This window comes from Carassius carassius, chromosome 14 (assembly GCF_963082965.1).
Source record: "Carassius carassius chromosome 14, fCarCar2.1, whole genome shotgun sequence".
In the NCBI taxonomy this organism is placed as follows: Eukaryota; Metazoa; Chordata; class Actinopteri; order Cypriniformes; family Cyprinidae; genus Carassius; species Carassius carassius.
The window spans coordinates 7,887,644-7,902,800 of NC_081768.1; the positions used below are offsets into that span (position 1 = coordinate 7,887,644).

Here is a 15,157-nt window from a genome sequence, read left to right on the forward strand (position 1 = left end):
GAGAGGCGTCGCCTCCATCGTGGGCGTGGTCTAGTGGGATTTCCTTACACAGGATATATGTATGGCGGCAGGATGGGCCTCGCTGTCTGCATTTATCAGGTTCTATAACCTAGAGGTTCCCACCCTGCAAGCAAAGCTGTTGTCGGTATAGTTGAATCAGTGTCCTGATTGAAACTCTGAGATCGCAAGCGCTATGCGCTGCCGACTGTTATATGGGCAGTATTGCGTAAGACCCACATTCCCACATTGGTCAGGCCTTGCCTTGAACATGTGATGTCATATTGCCGCATCTACGGACGCTGCTAGATATGGGACGGAGGGTTTCCCCCTCCTGTTCTAGGACTCTCTGTGAGTCCCTCTGGTGATTGTGCACTGTAAATCCTGGGCATCGCTTCCAGGTTTATTGGTGTGTGATCTCTGCACGCACGGCACTTTACATTGGGTTCCCGTAGCGTCTTAGCTAAGACGCAGTACGAGAGAACTCTCGTAAGAGAATGTACTCGGTTACTAATGTAACCTCGGTTCTCTCTAGAAGAGCAGCCAATGAGCGAGCGAGCCGTCTCGCCTATGGCTGTGTGCTGCTGCAAATGCGCTTTACAATAATTCAAAATTAAGGATAATTTTTTGCTTCAGTGTATCGTGAAAAGAGACTTTTCCTGTAGCGTCTTAGCTACGACGCAGTACTCGTTCCCTCTTCTAGAGAGAACCGAGGTTACATTAGTAACCGAGTACGTTTTTATCTATGTTTATTTGTTTTGTGAAAGGTCTGCAGCATAAGTCATTATCTGTCTATGAGCAGCTATGTATATTGTTATTTTTTTGCATTAATTATCAGATTAAACAGATATTAAAATTAGTCACGTATTTTTACTGTGTAAAATAATAAAATATGTTGTGAAAATAATGATAAAACAGACTGATGTATGTGTACAATTGAGAAATGAGATACTTCTGAAGATAAATCACAGCCCACGTCTCACGATAAGTAATTTGTACATTCACATATTTGGTAAGATAAAAATACATTATGTAGCGGTGTATACACACCATGAGTTCAACTTTCATCTCGTGAACAGTAGGGAACATATGTATTTAATTCATTCACCAGACCCAAACATACACTAGTTTCAAATCCACTGGCTCAGTTAACATTTATAGTAAAGTGAAAGTGAAAGTGACGTGACATTCAGCCAAGTATGGTGACCCATACTCAGAATTCGTGCTCTGCATTTAACCCATCTGAAGTGCACACACACAGAGCAGTGAACACACACACACACTGTGAACACACACCCGGAGCAGTGGGCAGCCATTTATGCTGCGGCGCCCGGGGAGCAGTTGGGGGTTCGATGCCTTGCTCAACGGCACCTAAGTCGTGGTACTGAGGGTGGAGAGAGCACTGTACATGCACTCCCCCCACCCACAATTCCTGCCGGCCCGAGACTCGGACTCACAACCTTTCGATGGCAAGCCCGACTCTCTGACCATTAGGCCAAGACTTCCCAGTATAGTAATAATAGCCTGTAAACATATAGAAGGTAATATTTGGACTTCTCCAGTTCCCTTTCATAGGTCACTTCGATGCTGCGGTGACGTCACCTGCTATGGGAACACCCCTCGGTGTGACAAATGTCTGAAGCCCTATACCATCCCGCCAATCCTATTGGCCAAATAGCGTTTGGCACCGCCCTATGCATGCGTACGCATCGTATACCTGGGTGCCGCGCGCCATTTCGCTCAGATTTCATGACTGAAGAAGAAGAATGCTATCAAGGTACGGCACGGCAACTTACCGCTCGTCTCCTGATTCTCTCTCCCGCTGCAGACTTCGCTAAACCACGCCCCCCTGCCACATTGATATAGCTATCAAACACAGAGTGATAGAAATATGACTTGCAGTTTCACTTGTGGCACCAACTATTGTCAAAGTCAGAGGATGATTTTAAAGATTGTGTCTATATAGTACAGTAAATTCTCTAGGCCTACAAAAATATTCTAAGTTATTACTTTTTTCGGAAACCACTCAAAGCCAAAACAACATCTAGCACATTTTTTTATTGGTTAGCATGTAGTTACACATTTCCATAAGAGTTATTTTTACATTAATTTATGATAAAGACTGAAGTAAGCATGTAAGTAAGTAAGCATGCAATATGTACTAATGATTCCATTAATGACTGTCAAAGAGCAGTTCATAAAAATGAAATCGTAAAAACTGAGAGATAAAAAAACCAGTCTGACATCTGTTGTACTAGCCTAATTCAAAAGTAGATAAATTAGCTTGCTGACACCCTCAAGAAAGTTGTCTTAGTAACAGAAGCTTGAGGCTTTCGTTTTCAGAAGAAACATTCAAGCAAACATGATAAGAATGCAAAACTACCTGCTGGGGTGGTAACCCAGCATATTTGCTTCTCAGAGGTGTCTAAACGATGTGCGTGCCTTGTTATGATTTAAAATCATTCGGTTTTGCAGACATATGTGCTATCTGGGAAAAAGAAACCTATTTCATTTTCACTGACGTATTTTACAGTTTGCCTGCATCAGCACTTGGTGTTATGTAGGCTACTTCTGTTGACACATCCTTCACTGGGTGAGGGGAGGGCAGTTATGGGTACGTACACAAGTAATACGACGTTATTACCTTATTACTAAATACCTAATGTTATTGTTCTGCTAGTATGTGCATTTTAACATTAGATCTTATGTGACAGAAGAATGCAACCACCATTGTTTTCTGTTTTCTTCCCACATCTGTAATAATCCATACTGGTGACACATACAACCTAAATGTTTTCCATTGAGCTCAATAATTTTAAAACTGCTCTTAACTTTTAAAACCAACCACAGATTGGTTTGTGGATTGCTTCAAAAGATCTTCAAAGATTTCTAAACAACTTCTAAATATTTTTGTTTAGCAATCCACAAGTCTTCTTTGATGCATGTGTCCAGACAATAAATTTGTCATGGTGTTAGGAGCTTCCAGTACAGAAAATACAAACATGTATGTTAGTTGCGATATGGCCTGGGGGGAAAATCTATTCTCGGCCGGCCAGAGGGCAAGAGTTCAAAGAGAGAATGTGCTGAGTGTGAGGTGTCCTGAGTGTTATTCTCCAATTACTCTGGAGATGTAAAGTTCTTGGAGGTTTGGTAGAAGGGTACCAATCATCTTTTCAGCAGTCCTGATTGTCCATTGCAGTCTTCTGATGTCTGTTTTGGTAGCTGAACCAAACCAAACAATTATAGTTGAACACAGGACCAATGATGGCAGAGTAGATCTATTTCAGCAGCTCCTGTGGCTGGTTAAACTTCCTCAGTTGGCAGAGGAAATACAGTCTCTGCTCTTTTTCACAATGGAGTCAATGTGAGTGTCCCACTTCAGATTCTGTGAGATGGTGTTGCCCAGGATAGGTTTTTGATATGGATACAATTTTGAGAATGTTTAGCTCCAGGTTGTTAAGACTGCACCAGACAGCCTGCTGCTCAACCTCCTGTCTGTAAGCAGACTCATCTTCATCTTTGATGAGGCTGATGACAGTAGTGTCATCCACGAGTGGAAGTGTAGTTATTTGTATACAGTGAGAAGAGCAGTGAGAGAACACAACCCGAAGGAGCCCCAGTGTTGATTGTGATAGTGGCTGTCTGTCAGGAGGTGATCCACTGACAGACCGAGGTGGACACAGAGAGCTGGGTCAGTTTGTCTGAGAGAAGGTCAGGCATGATGGTATTGAAGGCTGAACTGAAGTCCACAAATAGGACAGTCATTCAAATGTCTTCTCTTCACTCTTAACAATAAAGGTGTTTCACAATGCCATAGAAGAACCTTTTAGTCTAAATGGTTTCATAAAGAACCTTTAACATCTGAGGAACCTTTCTGTTTAACAAAAGGTTCTTTGTGGTAAAATAAGGTTCTTCAGATTATAAAAAGGTAAGAAAGAGATAGTTCTTTAAATAAACTTTGACTGAATGACTCTTTGTGGAACCAAAAATTATTCTTCTATGGCATCGCAGTGAAGTACCTTTTGAAGCAACCTTATTTTTTTTACAATTTGTTTTGTTTTTAAATTGAGATTTAAAATTCAGATTTAAGTAAATTAATTTAATTTAATTTAATTTAATTTATGCATTTAGCAGACGCTTTTATCCAAAGCGACTTACAGTGCATTATCATGTGTTCCCGGGAAATCGAACCCCCAACCTTGCTCTACCAATTGAGCTATAGGAACACAAATTGCATGTGTTTTGGCACATGTAAGTATGATTTTCTCCTATTTGCATTGAATTTACAGTACATTAACATTACCATCTTTAAACATTACATCATCATGTGAGCCATTACATGCAAAATCATCCATTCAGTTGTCAGTAATGTAAATAAAGCCATGGTTATATAATAATTTGCATATTCTATTGCAGACACTTGAAAACACACTAAATATGAGCCAAAAATTTGGTTAGAAAAATATAGAAAGATTAGAGCCCCATTTAACATGACTTATTGATTTGTAATTGTGAAGTTACATAGAACTTCATAGAGTTATAGTTACAAGAACTAGTGAGATGTAATTAGTGAGACAAATGTACAGATAGACAAAGCTTTAAAAAAAAAATTTAAACAAAAGACAAAAACAAAGACAAAATACATCTATACACATTATTTCAATTTTTTATTAGGTTTATTAGGAAATGACAGAGAGAGCTAATATGTTTTTTTCTTCCTCTTGTATTGTCAGTGCTATAAACAGCACCTTTAACGCAGGTGTGTATTAAAAGCAGATCTCATACACACCTAAGCCTAGGGCTACTGATACAGCACAACATTCAAGAGATTCTGATCACCATGACAGACAACGAGATAATGAACATATAAAGAGATACATATACAGCACTAGTTACTGATACAATAAAATGAACTGGTTAAAAAAAGTAGCTGGCCATACTGGCAGCGGCACCCACCACGGCTCCCACAGTCCCCACGATGGCTTGACCTGCCAAAGGGATTCCAGCAGCACCTGATGACATAAATTCAGTTGTTAATTGATGGATTTGTGTATTTGCCCCTCATGCATAAATAACTGTTGTTTAAGTGTTTAGCAGCACCTGACATCAAAGAGGAGGCAACAGAACCTGCAGCAATTCCTGCGCCTGTGAAACCTGCAGCTGTTAGAACAGCAGGAGCTGCAGCGACTGTTAAGACTATTGGTGCAATCACAGTATGAGTAGGTTAGTTCAGGTGGAAATACTGGCACACATTACTGTATACAGGCAACTGAAATATGCAACTTAAACATTTATTTTATATCAAAATAAAATAGACTGATAATAGAATAAAAATGTAGGCTATTTCATTTTTACCTGCTCCTACACCAGCTCCAATAAGCGTCACTAGGGAAAAGAAAAAAAAAACAAGTAAACAACATTTAACAAACATTTAAAATTCTACAGTTCTATTAGAACTTACATGGGTCCATCTTAATCGACTACCCAAGCAATTCGTGATGCTCTTGCTTTGCACTGACGCTCTTGCTGGTGAGAGCTTGCCTTAATAACTTAGCGGGCGGATATTTCTTGAGAAAGGAAACCGAAACCGACCCCCCCCCCCCCCCCCCACACACACACACACACACAAACAGAGCGGAACATTGGAGGAGGGCAGATCGTTCAAGACAAACACATACCTTGTGTTTGTTCTGATTCATCTGTTGTTTGCTTGTTCACAGAGTAAACGCAACAACGTATCTGACTTGCAACACACACAGCAACAGCTGTGCTCACCCAAGGTGATTTTTATTAATCAAACAACCAATCACAAATATACACACTCTCATTACTCATCATGTGACATTTCATTCAGCTTAATCAAATCAGACATAAATATCAATCAATAAAGAGAAAGAAAAAAAACTAACAAAACAAAAACAAAAACAATGCACATTGAGAGCACACGGTTAACACCCCCACTTGCTCTCACATTGTTAACAGAGTATAACACATCATTTTCCAAAAATCAGTGCATCAAACTTCATCAATTTACACTTGGTTACAGGCTTTGTCAACACATCTGCTACCATCTCATTAGTGGGACAATACACTAATGTAATGTCACCATTATTTACAGAAGACCTAATAAAATGGTACTTGATGTCTACATGTTTGCATCTTTGCCTGCTCACAGGATTTTTCGCTAAGGCAATTGTACCTTGATTATCTTCATATACCTTAGGTTGCGAGTACTGACATGTATCAAGATTTTCCAACAGTTGTTTAAGATAGAGACACTCCTGTATGGTTGTGGCTATATACTCAGCCTCACAGGTGGACAGTGCGACAGTTGGCTGTTTCTTTGTTTTCCATGAAATCAAAGCACCGCATTCAGTTAGACTTACACAATAGCCTGTTGTACTACGTTTGTCATTGCTAGCCGCCCAGTCTGCATCACTGTATGCTCTTATTCCCAGTGTCTCATTAGATTTTCTATAACACAGTTCTTTGTCAAGTGTACCTTTAAGATACCTCAGTACATGTTTAACTGTGGACCATTGCTCAACAGTTGGCTCTGTGAAATATTGTGACAGTTTGCTTACAACAAAACTTATATCAGCTCTAGTACAGATGGACAAATAGATGAGGCTTCCCACTGCCTCTCTATATTTTTTCACATCGATCATCTTTTCGGGATCATTAGTATAGTCAAGTTTTTGTTCACAAGGAGTCGATCTAGGTTTGCAATCCTGCATGTTAAATCTTTGCAATATTTTTGTCACATATTTTGCTTGTGACACATATTTTGCTTGTGACACACTTTCTCACACAGTTGTCACTCTGGTTAAAATCAACACCTAAAAAATGCCTTAATTTGCCCAAGTCTTTCATTTGGAATCTTTCCGTAAGCATGTCCTTCACACGTCTAAGAACATTTTCATCACTCGCCACAATCAACAAATCATCAACCCATATTACAATGATCACTTTTTCATTGGCTGTTTCCCATGTATACACACAATAGTCAGCTTGATTCTGCACAAAGTGGTTTTTGGTCAAGTACTCATGTAGTACCTTGTTCCAGTTTCTGCCCGATTGTTTTAACCCATACAATGACCTTTCTAATTTACAAACTAATTTTTCATTTGTGCCAGATTTGATTTCATAACCCTCTGGCTGTTCCATGTAAATTTCGTGATCTATTGGTGCGTTCAGGTAGGCAGTTTTTACATCCATGTGGTGCAAAATCAGATTTTCTTGTACTGCTTTTTGTATTATCACTTGTCAAGTTAGCCGTAGGGGAAAAAGTCTCTTCATAATCGACACCTCTCTTCTGGCTGTATCCCTTGGCTACATAACGTGCTTTGCACTTTTCAGATCCATCTATGTTATTCTTAATCGCATAAACCCATCTACCCCCCACTGCTTTCTTACCTTCAGGCAAACTACTTAGGGTAAATGTGTGGTTTTCTCTAAGTGACTGCATTTCCTCATCCATTGCAGTGACCCACTCTTTTGATATGTCCGAGGTTACAGCTTCTATGAAAGTTACAGGTATATTACATGTCACTCTATAACAGTAATCTATGTTGATCTGCACCTGATCAGTTTCCTCATCAGATGCCTGTTGAGAAACATAGTCATGGAGATAGTCTGGCCTCCTTCTCTCTCTAGAAGGGTATCTTGGAGGCTCAGGCATAGCTTCAACTGATTGGGTCTGAGGACTACTACTCAGTTCCTCCTCTTTGACTGAAGCCTGGTCACTTGCTAGACTTGAATTTACATCCTGCCTAGTTCTCTTGGCTTTCTGCTTCAGAACATCATCATCATCATCATCAACTATGGTAGTCTGAGTCTGTTGCTCAACACGGGTCTTAGAAAGAAACTTAACCAACCTGTGCTTTTGTACTTTCCTGCTGTCAGGGAAATAGACAATGTATGCTGGACTGCTTTTATCATAACCAATAAAAACACCCTTCTCACTTCTTGGATCCAGCTTTCTTTTATCTTGTTTATAAAAAAAACACTCTGAACCAAACTTTTGCATCCTGGCAAGATTGGGCCGTCTCCCTGTCAGCAGCTGAACTGGTGTATGTTTGGTGCACCTGTTAAAGCACCTGTTCCTGATTATGGCTGCGGTCTGCACTGCATAAGGCCATAAATCTTTAGGTAGCTCACTCTCTATCAGCATGCACCGTGCCATGTCAAAAAGTGTACGCCAATTTCGCTCTGCCGTACCATTTTGGTGGGGAGAATATGGCGCAGAAGTCTCGTGTCTCATACCATTCAGCAATCAGCAAGAAACCTCTCCGTTGCTTGTAGTGTGTCACTTTTACTTTTAAGACTATATACAAACAAGGCACTGGTATAATCATCAGTGAATGACAAAACATATTTATACCCTTCTCTGGACTCTGGGTGAATTGGACCGGCCAAATCTGTGTGCACTAGCTCTAGAGGCCTTTTGGCTCTTACATCAGGCTTTCTGTTTCTGGTTTGTGTAAACTTGCCTTGGGTGCACACTTCACAAGTTATAGGTTTGTTTGTTGAACCTTCAATTTTCATACCATCAACAACACCTTCTAATCTCTGCACATCATCAAAATTACAATGTCCCAGTATCTCATGCCATGTTTTTAAATCATAACATCCATTCACTTGGTCATCACATCCATCAGATACTGTATGTAAATAATATAATCTATCATGTAAATGAATGGGAAATTTTGTACCGTCTTTGTGCACCAGAATGTCCTCATCTTTCCTGAATGTCACGCTTGCTCCACTGGAAGCCGCTGCTTGCACCGAAAATATGTCCTGTGGGTATGAGGGAATGTACAGCGCCCGTCTCAGCACTGTTTTTAGGTGGCGTCCGCGAATGTCCACCAAGCATACCTCAGCATCACCTCTGCGCTCTGCTACTCCTTTACACCTTGTGCCGTCAGCAAGCTCCATGTAATGAGTCCCTGCCTGGAACTCATCATCGAACCTCTTAAACTTGGAGATGTCGGTGACGATATGCGAGGTTGCCCCACAGTCGACCATCAGGCCCCTCACGTCGACACCCTGGATGTTTGGCTGGGATCCTGCCGCTCCATCGGTCACCCTGAAAACATACTCGTTGGTCACATCACATTACATCGCGATGAGTATTACTCTTGCAGTGGCTGCACCATAGTTTGCACTGGCAAGCGCGGGCAATGTGTCCCTTCAGACCGCATCTATAGCACACCACATCCGCTGTAGCCCGTTCAGTTGAGTCAGCACTGGTTGGTCTCGCAGGCCACTGTTTTGTCCGCACCGCCATTACATTATCCTCTGCAGCTGGAGAACGCATCTTTTCGATGTCCTCGTAGCTCCGAAGCTTTGTTTTAAATTCAGCAAACGTTATCCTGTCATCCGATTGCTTTATATGGATGGCGAACTGTTTAAAAGTCTCAGGAAGCCCCTTTAGAACCATAGCCACCAGCAGTCCGTCACTCAAAGTCTCTCCAGCATTTCGTAAAGCCGTGATAGCAGTTTCAGCACGAATAACATATTCAGTCACACTCTCGCTGCTTGATTTTTGAAGCGAGGTTAGCTCAGTATACAGGCTTATTACTCGTGGCTTTCCTTTACCTGCATAGTAGTCTCTTAAAATCTTTAGCGCTGCGCGCCCATCATCGGCTGCTTCTCGCATTACAAGCGACAAACTTTTATCGTCCAAGAACTGGATTAATTCTGCATATGTCTCGGCATTTGAAGCCGCTTCTTCCGGTGGCTCCACACCTGCTGATTCTGTAGTAATTATCTCTTTCAGGCCTTGCAGCCGGAGGTGGCCCAAAAACTTAACCTCCCAAAGTTCATAATTCTTTTCATCCCTGTCGAACAGTAGCCGCGACCAGCGACCGCTATGTTCCGTTTTTCTGGCGTTAGGCCTACTCATGGCTCTACTTAAACAATTGCTTGACTTCTTGACTTTCTGGGCCCATAACCTGTTCACAGAGTAAACGACAGCAGGAAATGTATGCTAGGTGAGGAACTTGACCACATGGGAGATCTGCGGCCATTTTGGGCTGAAATCTTTTTCTTTTTCTGTTAACTTAACCCTGTTCTGTTCATTCTCTCACTCACTATATCACTCAAACACTTATTACTCACTATCATCATCTATTTAACTCACTCAGTCACTGTCACTCAATCACTTTCAATCTCTTTCAATCTCTCACTCACTCACTCACTCAATCAATCACTGTTACTCACTCACTATCTCTCTCACTCACTCACTCAACCACTGTCACTCAATCACTATCTCTAGCACTCACTTAATCAGTCACTCACTCACTCTCTCACTCACTCACTGTTACTCACTCACTATCTCTCTCTCACTCACTCACCATCTCTCAGTCACTCACTCACTCACTCACTAACACATACTTGGTGTTAAATGAAGAATGTTACATTTTATAACGTGCAGATAGATCTGTCTCCAACATGGCTCCATTAAGCGCTGCTGAGAGACAACGGCGATGCCGTGCACGTCGGGATGCTGATACTGAGAGGAAGCAAAAATATCTAGAAAGTGAGCGTCAGAGATGGAGACGGGGTGTAGAGCAAGGAAAAAAGAAGAAGATTAGTGATCTAAGTGAGCGAGGGAAGCGTCAGCTGCGTAAAAAGTGGAGGAAGCAGAACAAGAAGAGAAAAGAGAAAGCAGAGGCTAGGAAGCACAGTCTGAACACCTTTCCTTTAAATCCAGATCCTGCCCAACAGTCAAAGCAGCAGTTAAGATCATCAAGGTCAGGGTTGTGTGCAGTTAGGATTATAAATAAATGGATACATGTAGAGAATAAGAAGCAGGCCTATCATTGAGTAATTGTTTTTAAATATGGTGTACATGACTTAAACCCCTAAGTTACCAGTAGATTTTTATTTTGTTTCAGGCAACATAAAGAAGGAAAGCGAATTTCCAGGAAGAACAGGGATACACTACGCAAAGAAATTGAAAAACTAAAGAAATCGCTAGAGAAGGAAAGAAAACGTGCTGACAAATACAGAAAAAGATATAAGCGCTTAAATAAGAATGACTCCCCTCGTTCAAAAATAAATGAATTAACTAAGACAGGCAGAGTAAGCTCCAAAATCAGAAAAACACTACTCTATCATGAAGCCTTGATTGAAGACATAAAGAATAAGTACTTTAAAGCAAGAAAAGAAAAAGAAAATCAACTAATAGCAAAGGTAACAGCAGGGAGGATTGTGAAGAAGTACAGGCTGCAAGGTTTTGCCGAAAATGCTCTTGGATTTTCAAAGAAGCGTCGCAGTGTTCAGACTGAAGACCTCTGTTCCACCAACAGAAATCCCACAAACAGGTTCACTGCTGCTTTCAAATCCAAAGTCAAAACCTTCTTCACTCGAGATGACAACAGTCGGATAACGACTGGACGAAAACAAACAATTACCAAGAAAAAGATGAAGAAGCAGAAAAGGTTTCTGGCTGACACAATGAAAAATCTTCACAAAAAATTTCTTACTGAAAACACAAACAACATATCATACTCCCTTTTCTGTAAGCTTCGCCCATTTTGGGTTGTACATCCCACTCTCTCCGACAGGAACACGTGTCTGTGCAAGATCCATGAAAATCTCAGATTTGTCATTGAGAAGTTGCATAATTTGAGGCTCATAGATACTTCAGATCTCGAGAGTTTGACTAAAATGATAACATGTGACACCTCCAGGAAAATGTGCATGTATGATGAGTGCGAGGAATGCAAAGACAAGACTGTTCAGCTCTCCAGATTTGCAAAGGTACAGCAAAGGTTGCATTCACTCAATGGACCACAGCAGAGAAAGCGAGGGAGGGTCCAACCACTGTAAAGATCACAGTGAAGAAAACAATGGAGGACACACAAGACAATCTTGTGGAGTTATTTCACACTCTTCTCCATAAATTCAAAAGACACACATTCAACATAAATCAACAGTACTCCTACTGCAGAGAGTTGAAGAAGCAACTTTCAAAAGAAGAGGCAGTGATCCACATTGACTTCTCTGAAAACTACACATGCAAATACAGCTCAGAGATCCAAGCTGTCCACTTTGGCTCCTCGCACCAACAAGCTACTCTGCACACTGGTGTTTTCTACATAGGTGGTGAAAAAGAGCCCATCTGTTTTAGCACAGTGTCACCCTCCAAACACAAAAGCCCCCCAGCTATATGGGAACACATGAATCCGGTGCTGAATTATCTACAAGCCACATACCCAGATGTATCTGTTCTACACTTTCTGAGTGATGGACCTTGTACCCAATACAGACAGAAAGGGAATTTCTTCCTTTTCAGCACAGAGCTCGCAAGACGAGGCCTGAAAGGTGGAACATGGAACTTTTTTGAGGCAAGCCATGGCAAGGGGGCCCCTGACGGTGTTGGGGGAACCTTGAAAAGAACAGCGGACAAGCCTGTGACCAACGGCCGCGACATACCCAATGCCCATGAGCTATATAAGGCACTCACTGAAACCTCTACAACTGTTAAGTTGTTTTATGTAGCATCTGAAGCAGTGGAGCAGGCAATGGAAAAGATGCCAGGCCAGATTCCACCAGTGCCATCCACAATGAAAACCCACCAAGTGGTCACATTTACTCCAGGAGAAATCCTTTACCGGGAAGTTAGTTGCATGTGCTCCACGCAAAACCAGCTAAGATGTCAGTGCTTCACCACACAGCATTTCTCTTTTAACAAAACGGTCCAAAAGGTGCAAACAGAAGCAATTGCTTGGGATAGTGAAGTTCTCATTGGGAAGTGGTGCGTGCTTAAACATGATAATGACCTTTATCCTGGGATCATCATGGAAACAGACAAAACACATGCCCTTGTAAAGTGTATGCACCGTGTTGGTGCCAATAGGTTCTTCTGGCCTCCAAGAGATGACTTCCTCTGGTATCTCTTCGATGATGTGCTTGAAATCATTCAAGCACCACAGCCTGTGACTTCCCGCCACATGGAAATACAGAGGGATGTGTGGATGCGACTCTCCCTGTCACTGATATGATGCTCTTTTTTTTTCAGAGCATCACTAATGTTTTCCATTAAATCTCTAAGTTTAATGTTTCCCTACCCAGTTGTATAAAGTTTAAAACAAGCATATCATATAGATAAATGCATTGTCCATACCACCCTGTCACAGTGAACCACTCCGTGACATCAGTCACCACCCCGTCACAGGGTCATTTTGTTACAATTGTATGTACAATAAGTGAAATTTTACAAAAATTAATGTTGAATGATGTTGTTGTTATTTGAACTAATCAAATAAATGTAACTTTATTTGTATTTTTTAAGTGTATTCGTTTTTTCTGTATAAACAATGAGGCCATTGAAATCTCAAATTCATATTTCAAGATAAAAAAACTAAGAATAAAAAAATGGATTAACTTACAGACTTTCTATTGATGGCTTCCAAAAAAGGGAAATTTTACTATTAGGAAAACGTTAGATTTAAAAAATAAATTTCTTGTTTTACTACTCTACTGGCATACATATTGTCCGTGATGGGGTGGTACAAGAAAGACTCCCTTGCCTGAATAAAAAGGATAATATTATCAAGGATTTTGTGCCTGAGGTGGGAAAATATGTTTTTTTGGAGGATTAACATATCTTTAAAGTTGTAAGAAAAAGAAAAAAAAGTTTGTTCTTCATGAAAATTTGGAAAACTGCTACATGGAAATGGCACCCGTTTCATAGAATGACTCAGCTTGCTGTGAGTTACAATGGTGAGAAAATATTTTGTCACGAAATAATTATTTAAATTTAAGAGTACAAGTTATTTTCTTACAGTGGTATTGATTTTGGAGTTAATAATCTATTAAAATTAAGGTGTAAAGTCAGCAACATATAAACAAAAGGTGTAAAGACGCTATCCTCCTGTTTCACAGACAAGACTAATTGAGCTATGGCCTGATCCTGGCTTAATCTAAACCCTGTTTGTTACTTACATAATATAGCATATTTGTGATTGTGCTGTAAACACACGTTTTATAATGAATAACTAACGGGAGCTCCATTAAGTACTCAAAAGTGGATTTACATAAACCATATATACATCGTGAAGACTATTACTAAATGTCTATTTATCATCTGACAGGATAGTTTTTGATAAGTATAGATGAGCACATTTAACAGACACGAAACAGGCATCTGAGTGATGTCTGTGTGCTATTATGTAGAATTAACTCTTCACACTGTTGTCAACACTGCTTTAGATAAGTGTAAGTCATGTAAACAAACAAATCTACATACAGTAACTAAACACAAGTTATCTATTTTATTTGTCCATTTGGAATATTGATAATTTTAGGAACATTTGTGCTGGATAAAAAGCGAGTTACATCAGTTAATAACTCAACATGTAGATACAGTATATCACAGAGGAGACTGACTCTTGTCTGGATGTTACAGGGACAGATTATGTTTATCTGCTGTAGAGTGACTGATGAAGGAATGCTATCTATTCATGTATTAATTGCTTGACTGAAAACTGATGTATTCACATCAACTGCATTAGTGTATATTCATGTATAGCTATGTCACGACAGAAAATACATTTTGCTTCTTTTACTAAAATGTAATTTTAAGGAAAGAAATTATATAATTATTGGTTGGCATTTATCATTATTATTGCATGTAAGTGTTGGGGTGGGCAAAAGATGCAATTCATTATGGGGTAATGTTAATTTTTGAGTAGTAATACTTACATTTTTAGAGTATAAAATCAACAATCTTCTCCAAAGGTGAGATCTTCGAGCAGCTGTTCGACTTGTGCAGAAATGGCAGAGTCGCTGAGAGAAACTGTACTGGACTGTTGAGTTAGTGATGCTATGAGGTGGTAGTGCACCTGTACATCTTTTTTATTATTATTGCCAAACTTATTACATAAAAGATCATGGTAAGACGGTTGTATCTAACAATAACAATCACAACGCCATAAAACAGTAAATACAAATTTAACGTGTTCATCATAGTATGAGATCCTATACAAGAAAAAAAAAATCACATAAAATAATTGAAAAAATATTCTAGAGATAACGATTTTGGGTTTTCTAATTCAATAAAAAAATCACATTAGTGGAGTTAAAAATATAAAAACTTAAATTAACAGTATTGGCTATATCACAATCTTCATTATCAAGATACTTACAA

At 40.0% G+C, this 15,157-nt stretch overlaps 2 long non-coding RNA genes across 2 annotated transcripts in view; one reads left to right on the forward strand and one right to left on the reverse strand.

Annotated features, from left to right (window-relative positions):
- Positions 1-15,157, forward strand: part of LOC132156503 (uncharacterized) — a 52,731-nt gene that overhangs the window by 36,287 nt on the left and 1,287 nt on the right. The gene's annotated exons all lie outside the window — the stretch shown is intronic.
- Positions 5,090-5,698, reverse strand: LOC132156501 (uncharacterized). The gene is made up of 3 exons (XR_009437445.1): positions 5,459-5,698; positions 5,353-5,382; positions 5,090-5,193 (listed from the first exon to the last, which is right to left on the reverse strand). It is a non-coding gene; the product is annotated as an uncharacterized LOC132156501 (long non-coding RNA).